The following is a 12,865-nucleotide window of genomic DNA, read 5'->3' on the forward strand; positions in this document are numbered from 1 at the left end:
AAAAAAAAAAAACCTATTCAACCCTATTTCAATTCAGTCAGTCTTGAAAACAGTAATATTTTTTTAAAACCTACTGCACATTAATGCACAGAAATTGAAGTATATAGTTCATTACTTAAATTACTTTACCTTCATCATCAGAAAGTATGTTTAAATACTAAAGTGTTCATACTAATCTGTTATGATTTTTTTTAATTTTGAAAACTACATATATGTATGTGTATATATATATATATATATGTATATATATATATATATATATATATAAATTTTCTACAGGGCACATGTGCTTATGAGAAAGAGAGAGTAAGAGAGCGCCCCTCAGGGGGAAGACCATGCTTCAATTCTTTCTTCTCTATTATCGTCTTGGATTGTGAGAGTGCCTACACATGTACCTAATGTGTTTTTCAAGCTGCCGGATCCAGGACTTGAACTGTACAAGTGGTCATGTGGGATCCAGCCACCTGAACCACCATGCTCCCTGGCTGGCCCCATAAACTACCCACATATTATGATGTCATAAACATCATTGTTGAAATATAGGCAATGAAGAAGACAATTGCAAAATGACATGCAGGCATCCTAAAGAACTCAACATGTCTTCCTTCCACTGTTGTTTGTATGATTACTAACCAGGACTAATAACTGGATGGTAATGATCTTAACTCTTACATCTTATGGACAAATGTTGACGTGCATTTTCCATTTCCCACTGACAAAAAGTCTCACAATAAAGTCACCTCTTCCCTTTCTACAGTGTAACTACCACGTTGAATATGGACTTAGGAACTACACTAAGTAGGGAGGCATCTGTTTTTCTACCAGATTGTATTTCTCATCCTTTTATATCAGAGAGTACAAACTGGCAGCCTCAGGTAACGTTTGATGTGCAGACACATTTTCTTTGGGTCAGTCATTTTTTTAATTAAATAATTTGCAGCATCCAAAAATCATATAAAATTTGCAACATTAAACATTTGCATCTGTAGCTTTTTATTGGAAACCTATTTGTTTCTATCAATCAACAGAATAATTGTCTTAAGAGCAATTCCTGTCTAGGCCAGCAGGTGGCACAGTGGCTTAGGCACTGGACTCTCACATGGCAAACTAAAGTTTGAGTCCCAGACTTGGCAACTTAAAAATCACACTGGGTGTTGTGTACACATATGCAAAATCCCAAAAAGAGAAGGAAGGTGAAGGGATTGGAGCATAATCATCCCACCTGGGGGGTGATTTCTCACTTTCCCTCATACTTTCTCCGACTTTCTGGCCAGTGCATGCATCCTATGACAGAAATCTTAAAAAAAAAAAAAAAAATGTTTCTAAAAGAGCAATTCATATCCTGTTTTGAGGAGAAATGCAAGGCGGGCACACCTCTCCAACGTGACAGAATTCCTACCACTCTCTGTTATGGTAAACCCAGCCTATGCATCAATACCCCTCACGGAGACTTGGGTACTCACTCGGTATGCACTCCCTGGCACTCTCCTGTGACACTTCATTCTTTGCCTTAGATCACTGACATCCAGCGGTCTCTTCATAATGGACTAAAGGGTGGAAGTGCAGGGGAGGGCCTGTCCACAGAAATGTCAATGTTCATGAACAGCTGCATCTGGGAATCTGGTTTGTAATAACCGGTATGCTCTAAAATGTGTAAGCCACAGTTGCAAGCAGTTTGAAGCCAGATAATATCTCACTCATTTTTGGTAATATGATTAATTGTGCTATAAAAAGCATTTTAAAAATCCAGTCAGGGTTTGTTGAGCTCAAGTAACAAAAAGAACCCTCAAAGCCAAATGAATTAATACTAAAAGGTAGGTGTGAGAGCTGAATTCCAGAGGCATATAATAAACCAATAGTAAAAACAGCAGGCAGGGGGCGGGCACTCTGGGCTCTCTCTCTTTAATTCCCCTTTTAAGTGTCTCTGTTTCTTAATACCTTTCTCACAAAGCCTTTTACTTTCACTCCCTTTTTTTTCAGTTATTCTTTTCCTTCCAATTTTAACCTTCACAGTGCCACACAGTGGCCATCTTACTCCGTGGCCTTTGTCAGCCACCATTGGTTGGTTCTCGGGGAGAAGACTCTGATTGGCCTAAGTCATATTTTCAAACCAGCATAGAAATCACAAGACAATGTGTAGCCTCTGGATTGGAAGCTTTTGAGTAAGAACACTTCTTGTCCACTCACTCACAATGATGTGTCACCATCACCATAATCATCATCACTGTCACCCTTATCATCGCTGTCAATATCATTGCTGACATTTCTTGGGTACTTAGTATGTCCCAGACAATCTCCTAAACACTCTAGACATGATTCATTTAATCCCAATTACAATTTATGAAGCAGACACGATTCTGACCGTATTTTAGGGTGAGGACAGTGTGCATGGCTGTGTGTGCTCAGCGGGGACTTCAAGGCAAGGGCAGCTTCCCTTACCACTAGCTGAGGGTGGAACAAGCAATAACAGACATGCTTGGAACAAACTATTTTCCCTCTGGGCTTACAAAATAGGAGGTTCACAGAGAATTACAGGGTAATCCCTTCATTGAGAAATTACTCAAACTGGGTTGCAATTTGCTTTGTTTGCACAGTTGTGCATCTCTCTAAATGTATTACAGGCTGTTACAGTCAGCATTGGGGGCAGGATAAATGTAGGGCCAGACTTTAAATTATATAGAGCTCTTTCATTCCCACCCCCCTCATTGTGCTCCCAAATCCCATAAAACTCCTTTCTCTCTCTTTCTTCCTCTTTTCTGAATCTCTTCTTTTGCAAGTTCCTCATGGTTCCTTTATTTCTTTCCTCTGAGGACTTAACCTCATCCTCAATTTTAGACCACATCATGAATTTAGGATTTCACAAGATTAAGCAGTGATCAAAGTGGGGCTATACTTGAGAATGAATGTTTGCTGCCCACTCTGAAACACCTAGCTAGCCCTAGGTATTGTGCAGACTTGGTGTTTAAAGACCCTATGGTAAATGAAGGACTTCAGTTAAGAACCAGCAGCCACATACCAGTCGAAGGGCTGCGCTATGGGTGATGTACACTCTTGTAAGTACTGCAAGGAGGAACCAAGTAGTAGGAGGTAAGAGTTGAAAATCAGGGGGGTGCATTGAGTAGAGTGAGCATGGCAGGACAAACTCCACACACAAGATGCTCCTTCAGATGTCTTATAACCATACTCACTCAGGACTCCATTTTTACACACTACGGAGAGATTCCTTAAAGATGGCTACCTGCTCACTGACAACCAGGCATCCCAAATTTCCTCCCAACAGGTAGTCTCAATGGGACTCTGCTCTTTTCTTCATTCCTTCTTCTCTCCCTCCCTTTCTTCCTTTCTTCTTTCCTTCCGCCCTTTCTTCCTGTAACAAATATTTATTTAGTTCTTCTCATATACCAGTTGCTTTTCAGGTCCTAGGGACCAGTGGTGAATAAAACATTCATATGCCCTAAGCCCAAGCAATTCATACACCAGAAATACAAACAATAAACCAAAAGTCCTACTGGGCTTCCTATAACCAACATTTACCTTCTGTGTTCTTTGGACATCAAACCCAGTTGGACCAAGGAGCCCCATTAAAACAAAAGTTCCTTCCAGCCTCTGTAAGCCTAGGGTATAAGATTTAAGCCAACTCCCAACTCCTTCTTAAATACCAGATTGCCCCTTATTTCTCTGTGGATGAATTAGGTTTCCTGCTTTATTCCCAGGATTAAAAATAAATTTTGTTTTAATATTTTTTCCTTCTTATTCCTTTTCTTCTTATTCTAACCTGCCATAAGAAAATAATAGAAATAATGGGATGTCAGTCATGAATAGTTTCAAGTGCATTTAAATCAATGTACCACTTCTCTTAGTTTGAAAGGTTGAATGAAGGTAGTTTTCATCTGCTAAAGGAATTAGAAAAGTTCAGGTCTAAATGAGCCAGCCAGTAGGGGTAAAGCCTGTCCAAATACACACCTTCTTCATGGCATGTAAGACTGATTCTCACTCAATGTTTCCCTTGGTTTTAATTTAGAGCAAAGAGTACCTTACACCTTCTTAAAAAATGTACAAGGATAACAAGGAATTAAGCTGCCTTTTCCTAATACTCCCAAGCTTAAATGTCTTAATTACAGCTGTTTGCCAGCAGTGCTTTATTAGTACCTACCGCGTCCAACAAAGGAAAGGTCTCTTAGGCGAAGGCACAGACAGCTGGAGGTCTATGACCTATTTTCACTAAGGAGACATTCAATAGGTAGGAAAAGGGTCCAAAGTAAACTTAAATTGCTGAAAGGAAAAGTGTCTGCCATGGCCTCATGTTGAAGTCTGGGCAGAGCACAACTGTTTCTTCCTGACAGTGTAAGACCTCATTAACTAGACACTGCTTACGGCACATTAATCATGTTAAAAGAGAAAGCGCCCATCAGTATGTTTATTAAGGGTGCCCCTATTATTAGAATTATTATAGTTTCTATTTTGTGCAGGATGGAGACCAAGAGCTTGCTCCATAAATGATCAGGAAAGTGTTTTTCGGTGTGTGTTCGAATCAGACTAAAAAGTGTCCAGCTATGTGCTAATGGTAACCTCGTCTCCAAAAATAAACTGAGTCTGTTATTTACCATGCTGGCTTCATTGAGCATCTATTTTACAGGATTTTTCCATGCCCAGAAAAAAAGAGGTGTGGTTCTTACAGCAAACACTTCTTAAAATCTATTTGATGATTTTGTAGGACCTGTAAAGCACCTAAACATTACTCATGTATCGCCAGCTCTGGAGTAACTGAAATGATCGTCATGATTGTTTTTTAACTCCCTACAGATGTTGGAAAATTACAAGTCTGGTGCTTTGTAAAAATATCACTCTTCCTACGCCTGGCTCCTGCCTTTATTTTAATGAATGGAATTCTTTTAAAAATTGGAACCATGCATGTTTGCTTACTCTGGTTAATTATTAAGATTAACTAATTGTTCAAGGCGCCAAATAACTGAAACCAAGTTGCTATATTTTGTGAACGTCTATCAAAAGAAAACAGAGATTTTATTTTCTTTCCTGCTTTTATTGTCCTTTTTTCTCTCTTCTTTTTTTTTTATTATTATTGAGGGATAAATAATGATGCTTATTTTGGCAGAGCAGGGAGAAGAGAATGACAAATTTTCCCACGTTGTAACATTTTCTTATAGAATCTAACACTAAGAAGTGAAGAAATGATTCAACTTGCCCTTCTCAGATTTCCTCTCCTACATTGTCTATATGGGAAATCAACGCCCTCCCCAAAGTGAAACGATTTCCAAATAAGACAAGTCAAGTGGGAAAAGGACGAGAACTGGTATCTAGGCTCTCCAGACTTTTGGTCAGTGCTCTTCAGCACTCAGAATAGTGGAGGAAGGGAATATATGAACATAACAAATTTAGCGATGTTTTTAGATCTTTATGATGCATAAAGTTTTATAGCAAAGTCTTTGGGAAAAGCTTACTGAAGGAAGAAGAACTGAACCCACCATCTGAAAAAAATCATTAAAAAAAATAATAAAACAGACAAAGAAAGGGAGAGACAGAGAGATGGAAAGATGTTTAGAAGATATTTTATAAGGTCAGATGGTGGCAGAAGTAAAATGTGACTCTGTGACTCACATGGAGAAGTTCAGGGTTGCATCTGGAGACATCCCTGTGTGTGCCCAAGACCTGAGGCTGTGAGGCTGGGGTGGTTTGAGTATTAAGATCTTATTGGGAGTGTTCCTTCTCTATTTTGTGGAAGAAATAAACTTTTAAAAATGTAAAATAGGGTCAACAGGTGGTGTGGCAGTTAAGCGCTGGATTCTCACACGGCCTAAAGCAATGTGAGTTATGCTGGTGAAAGTTATGCTGGTCATGTGTGCATGTGTGCCCAAAATCCCAGAGGAGAATGGAAGAGATTGTAGTATGGCCATCCCCGCCCCTACCCCAAGGGGTGGGGAGGTGTGATTTCTCACTTTCTGTTTCTTTCTCTCTCTCCAGTGAATGCATATGCCCTAACGCCAAAAAAAAAAAAAATTAAAAGAAATTCTATTCCTACATATTACTGATTGTGTAGGGGAAATTCTGGAGAGGCTACAATGGGCAGACAGGATTTATTAGCAGTTGAGGAATTAAGTTGGCCCTGGATCCCTGAGAGAAAAATCAGTATCAGAGCAGGCATATTAATGGATATTTCCACACCCAGGAAGCTCAGCCTGCTTTCCCTGTTCAAACCACGTAACTACTACCAGGATGTCTTTTTATTGAAAACAACCAAAATTAACTCTGAATGAGTTAAAACCAAGAGGAATTCTCAGAAAGGTTATTGGATACTCATAGAATTTCAAAAAAAGCTGGAATGTTAGTCTCATAAAATAGGCATGAACTAAGAAATGCTGAATACCAGGAACACAGCCAAATTTTTTTCCTCAGGAAATATTAGGATGGACATTATGGCCATAGCTGCAAGATGCCAGATTTTGCCTCTGCCAAGCCTAGACATTCTTTGCCATTGTCACTGTTCCCAACGCTGACCTTAGAACTGCTGTCTCTGCTACCTGCAAAACCTCCTACATCCCTGTCTCTTCACATCACTTGCTCCAGACTCCATGTCTTGACTGAGAGTGTCTCCCTGGCAAAGTCAAGGTTATAGGCCTTTATCCTAGCTGCTGCAAAAGCTGCAAAGACGAGTGTCTGTCATTCTTTACCTTTGTGGACTTCACTAGTCATGGGCAATTCCTTATCCCATTGCGTGCCCAAGAAAGGGGGTGCACGCGGCAGGCAGTCAGCACCACCGATGATGCCAGCCTAGCAAGTGGCACTTCTATTGTTCAGTTAGAAGAGCAAAAGATGGCCACTTTTAAAGAATAATTACATAATAATAATAAAAAAAGAATAGGAGAAGCTACACAACCCAGTGAATGTGTCACAAAGAGCTGCTGCTTCTAAACCAAAGCCAAGCCTACAACTACACAGTTGTGTTATCTTGAACAGATTTCTTCATCTCTCTGACCCTGTGTCATCAACTTACAAATGAAGGCGTTGGACAAAGTGATCCTAAGGTCTCCTCTTACTGTAATATTCTCTAACTCAAACTTGAGAGTGTCAAATGGATAGAGTAAGGGGGCTTAACGTTGTGGCCTTGTCATCCGATTCCAGCTGGAAAAAATAATCATAAAGTTAAAAGCAGTTTTGTGCTGACAGACAAGAAAGAAAACCCAGGTTATTAATTTTTTAATTGAATCATTCATGCTCTAATACAAAAAGGAAAAAAAATGGAAAAATCTGTCTCAAGTAAAATATTTATGTCACTAACTAAAAGGCAAGAAATCTAATGCTGGAAAGGCAATCTGGATTTGTTGGTGAGGATTTGTTTTACTAAAGCAAAATAGATACAAAAGCACTTACTGAACTAGAATTGCCTTTTATTCATGTCACTAAGATCATTGCTATTGTCATTTTCATTGACATTTTCAGTATCTTCTGGCAGGCTTCACTTTCTAATGCCTTATTTACTACCTGATTCTGATCATCTGAATCATTTTTGTTAATCACAGTAAGCTCTGAAAAAGAGATAAAGTGATTTCTTAAAAAATCACCACATATACCACGATACATATGTATATATATACATATACATACAAATGATATATCTGTATGTATATATTTATAACGTAGAGTCCAGTTATGACTTAAATTGAAGGAGTGCTTTTGACTTTTCTGAGATCTTTCATTATTTCTATTGATCCTTTATTGTTTACTGCAGGAATCCTGAGACTTTCATGAAAACAGAGTCAAGAAACTTGTGACTTTCGTTTTCCTAGTAAAAGCATGATTTGGAACATTAGACTCGATCATTTCACTCTGCCTCAAATCCTGCATAAAGTTTGCTTTTAAAAGGCAACTTAATGTGGGAAAAAAAGAAAAAATGTAAGAAAAAGGAAGCCATCCTTTGGTGACCATTTTTGCCACTCAATCCTTTAGAAAGATAACCAGTTTTACAGTCACTCAGGTGTCCTTCGTGATTAGGGAGTAAGAGAAATATCTTTCCAGGGTCTATAGTATTTATGGAGCTGATTTCTTTCTTTCTTTCTTTTTTTTTCTTTTTTTTTTTTTTTGAGAGGTCTTTGTTATAGGGCGCGTGTGCTCGCCAGACAGAGAGAGACAGAGAGATAAAAAGTGAGAAATCACCCCCCAGGGGGGATGGCCATGCCGCAATCCCTTCTCCTCCATTCTCCTCTCAGGATCTTGGGCACGCACGCACATGCGCCCGGCGTGAGTTTTAAGCCACCGGGTCCGCGCCAACCGCAGTCAACTACGTGGGAGTCCAGCGACACAGCCATTACGTTAACTGCTGGTTCCCTGGAGCTGATTTCTGAACAATAAAATGTTTTGTAAACTAATCGTTTGAGTGTGTTCTATTTTTAATTTTCTGAGGAAAACTCTCATCCTTATCATCAAACATATTTTAGCATGACTCCATATTTCCCAAATATGAAACCTGCAAATTGGTACAATTAGTCAATATGCACTAGTTCTTACTCTGTGTCCAAGATCATGCAATAATATATTAATATCCAGTTTTATGACACTACGTATACAAATCAGCTTCACAGAAGAAGACCCTCTAACTTGGTAGCATAAATAGTACAAGATGATTTGTTGACATAATATTAACATTAAAACATTTGAAAAGATTACACATCAACTTGAAGTATGAACACTACAGATCACTTTACACCCCCCCTGTACCTCCTAAGGTTAAATGTTCTTAATGGAAGATGATAAGAAGGGAGTGTGAATGGTCAGCAATACGTATGCTAATTTTTGAGGTAAGAAAGCTGCATAACTTCAAAATAACATTTGAGTGAAATGACTGTGCTTTCTCAATCATTAGTCATAGGGAAAAGGGAATGAGAATAGTAAGGAGAATTATTTAAACAGCACTTTTTATTTCAACATTTTAATTAAAAATCCATTAAATATTTAAAATCAAAGAAGTAAAGCATTTGGCAACCTAAACTCTAGACAACTGAAATTTGGTCATGATATTTTACATACCTGTCAACTTGTGAGTAAAATTGCACTTTCTTTTTATATGTTTTTTTTTTTTTTCCTCTATTCATCTTTGGCATTTAGAGCAGATTAGCAAATTATTGGGTGTGGATGTCTGTGGCTTGAGCTTTCCTCCAGGAAATCAATATTTATTTAATTAAACCTTTTTGAAAAAGACAAGATTATCGTCTGTTTTTCTCAGGGTGGTCCTGGTACTTTCCAGTTATAAGGCAGAATTGGCTGAAATTCAAGACGTTCACATGGGCTAAGGTTAAACAGTGAATTTTGGTTCTTTTAGAATTGAAAGTCAGTCTGGTTAGAAGCTGTAAGCTTTTTTTTTTTTTCCCTGAAACATATGGTCATTTTGGAAGGTTTTATGTTGGAAGGTAATCGCTATTGAATATATGAGTCACTCCAGGGCAAGTCTCAGTATGTCCTTACTTCTTACGAGTAAACACAAAGGGGTGTTAATCTCAGGTTTAATTCGTCAGCCTCCTCTACACACATAAAACTGCATATTCCAAACCAAGATTAGAAAAGGTGATTGGCCTCAACATTGACAAAATGAGACCCTTGGCTTTTGCAAAATCAACCCAAGTCCTCCCAAACCAAGAAGAAGAATATATTATTGTTCCCCTACAGTAAACCAGCCTTTTCTAATTATTTTTTAAAATACTACTTTAATTTAAAAAGCATAAGAATTCAACTTTAAGACAATTCATTTTAAAGGACCAATTTGTCTGTCCTTTAAAAGGCCTAAGCGAATATAAATGAGGATTATCATTCTTTATTTTACAAAGGAAAGTGAGAATAATCATTCACTGAGCCATCAACAGGACAGAATAAAGCCCTGGAGAGGCAGTTAGCATTTGGAAACGTCTTGGCATGTGGAGTAAGTTTAGAAAAATGAGAAAGCCACATTAAGACAAAAAGAGAAAAAAAAAATTTTTTTTAAACTAAAAACAGACCAGATGTTGACTGCTGGATGTTAGTGGCAACAAGAGAAAACAACACATGTGGATTTAATGTTCTTTTTGCAGACAGAATCACAGAAAAACATATTCTCTAAGAGATCAGACCAATTACATTAGACTGAAAACCACTGTGAAACACACTCTACCACATTCCTATGCCTGAAGAAACAGAAAGATTCAAAATGAATAAGCCTAAAGGTTAGACTGAACCTTGAAGATGGGTAGGAAAATTGCCAGTGGATGAAATAAATAAAGTTCACACTTTATAGCTATAAGTTACCATTAGCATCACACCATGTTGTTATCTGCCTGGAGGAAAACCAACTAGATATTTCATGACCTAAATATCTATGATTGGGATAGCAATGAAAAAATGAGCCTTACATTTTATGTAATTTGCAGAGAATCACCCAGCTGGAAGGTTAAAATTGTTTCCACATTGGCTGTGTCTGTTCTTAGTCTCCACAAACTTATTCCCTCTTCTGTGATCTCGGCTTTCATTATGGACACTTACAATCAACCTGATTCTGAAAACCTTCCAGGAGATATAAAAAGAGAAGCCTAGAATTGACTTCTGAACCTGAGAACCTTCATCACATTCTTTTTTATTTGCTCCCTCCTAACTCTATAATAGTGAATTTAAATTCTCTGAGTCTCAGGGCCAGCAGGTGGCGTGGTGGTTAAAGATGCTGGACTCCCACATGGCTGACTGTGGTTTGAGTTTCTGACCTGGCAGCTTACTTTCTCACTTTCTCTCTTTCTCTCTCCTTCTCTCTTTCTCTCTGTCTGTCTTTCTCTGGTCAAATTAAATAAATAATAATAATGATAAAGTTCAAATATTTAAAAAATTCTCTGAGTCTCTCTTTTTCTCAACAGTGCCCCAGTAGCTGATAGTTAAGCCATGATATCACAATATAATGTAATAGAAAGAGTGGAAACACAGACTCCCTTCTTAGGAGGATTTCACAGTCCAATGCATGAAGACAGAAAGGTAATTTTCATGACAGTTCTGTATAAGTAGGTGTTGAAAGATAGGAATGCCCAGAAAACTGAAAGCAGAAAGAATACAATTAACCCAATCTTCGGAGGATTGGATGGGGATCAAAGAAGTATTCCTTGAAGATATGATCATTTTGCTGGATCTTGAAGAATTGTTGCAAGTAAGCCAGACAAAGAAATGAGGAAAAAGGCATTCTGGGCAGAATGAAGGGTTCCAGTATTTAGACCTAAGAAAATCTCATTTTGTATGCTGTAATGATGTACAGTGAATGAACATAAATAAATAAATTTTAAAAAAATAATAAAATAATAATAATAAAAGGAAATACTTAGATATAAATTAAACAAAATATGTACATGATCTGTATGAGAAAAACTATAAAGCCCTGATGAAAGAAATAAAAAAAGATAAATCAGTGGAGAACTATTGCATGTTCATAGAGAAAAAAAAAAAGAAAGAAAGAAAGCCTGGGGTGTTCCAGAACCTGCCGCCTACTGGTGCCTGAGAAGAAGAACTTAGTTTTGTTCCCTGATAAGGCTCCTCTCTAGAACAGTGTCAAGGTCAAAAAAGGTTCAAGGCCTCAAACAACTAGATAAATGAGTCCAATCATTGATTAGCAAATACTGTTGGTTATTGAATGGAGAAGCAATTTGAGCGTGGCAGAAGGAGGGAGATTACCCGGGAGGTTTCCTATAGTCTAAGTACAATGGATAGAGAATTAGACAAGGTCAGTGGCAGTGGAGATGGAGGAATATAGGAGAATTTGAGGTGAATTTTGCAAGTAGAGCAGAGGGAACTTTTTATTTAGAGGAATGAAAGAATTGAGGAGGACTGCTATGTGGCCGAAGGCATCAAGGGAGTTGTATTCTTTTCAAACGTAACAGTGGGAGTGAGGACAGCGGTGGCTGAGGTAAATCCAAATATACAGTAGTTATAAAACATTAATATTTAAGCAACTGAGGTACTTAAACTGAATTCAGTAGTTAGTCCAATCTTACTGGAACTTTACATCATAAGAGGAATATTAAGTCAATATTTCACTTAATTATTTTAGCAGGTTGCTTTTTTTTTAAAAAAAAAAAAAGAATAATTGTCTTAGTGGCTTAGTCAATGGCTTTCACATTCTTTATGTTTGGATTCTTTGACTATTTGGCAATGATTTTGTAATTACAGGGTGGTCACATTTTATGCAATAGATGCATCTCTGAAACTCTTGAAAACATACTTGCCAAATTCAAGACTGATTATTCTGTAAAGCAAAGGTGGTATTTCTGTTTAACACCATACAGTGGTACCACCTTTAAGCAAAAGTTCAAATACAATTTACAATTCACTACCACTTTCAAAATATTATTGGGAGGAAATGGAAATTAATGTCATTTTAAAATAAAATTGATAAATATATTCAGACTTTTAAATTACTTTGTAGTAATGAAAATTTATATGAAGTAAACATATAAAAGACAATCACGCTCTACTTTTTCAGGGAAAAAAATTATTTATTTTTATGTACAATTGTATTTTTGACTAGAAAATGACCTTGTGTCCTTGATTTACAATTTTTACTTGTATGGTTTACATTATGTTCAGGCAAGTGTGCAATATCCAGGTACCATATACGACTTATTAACTTATTTCAAATTGTAGGTAAATTACCTAAAACTAAAGAAAAATAACTCAAAATCTGCTTGGCAAATCAAAACTCGAAGGAAGAATAAATGTTTTAAATATTTATCTAAATATCTAGATATTAAGTAACATACAAATTATGACTACAGGGACCAGTAGATGGTATAATGGTTATGTCGTTGGACTCCCACATAGTTGACCACAGTTCTAGTCCCAGACCCGGCAGCTT

The sequence above is a fragment of the Tupaia chinensis genome, unplaced genomic scaffold (assembly GCF_000334495.1).
Source record: "Tupaia chinensis unplaced genomic scaffold, TupChi_1.0 Scaffold000272_1, whole genome shotgun sequence".
NCBI lineage: Eukaryota > Metazoa > Chordata > Mammalia > Scandentia > Tupaiidae > Tupaia > Tupaia belangeri.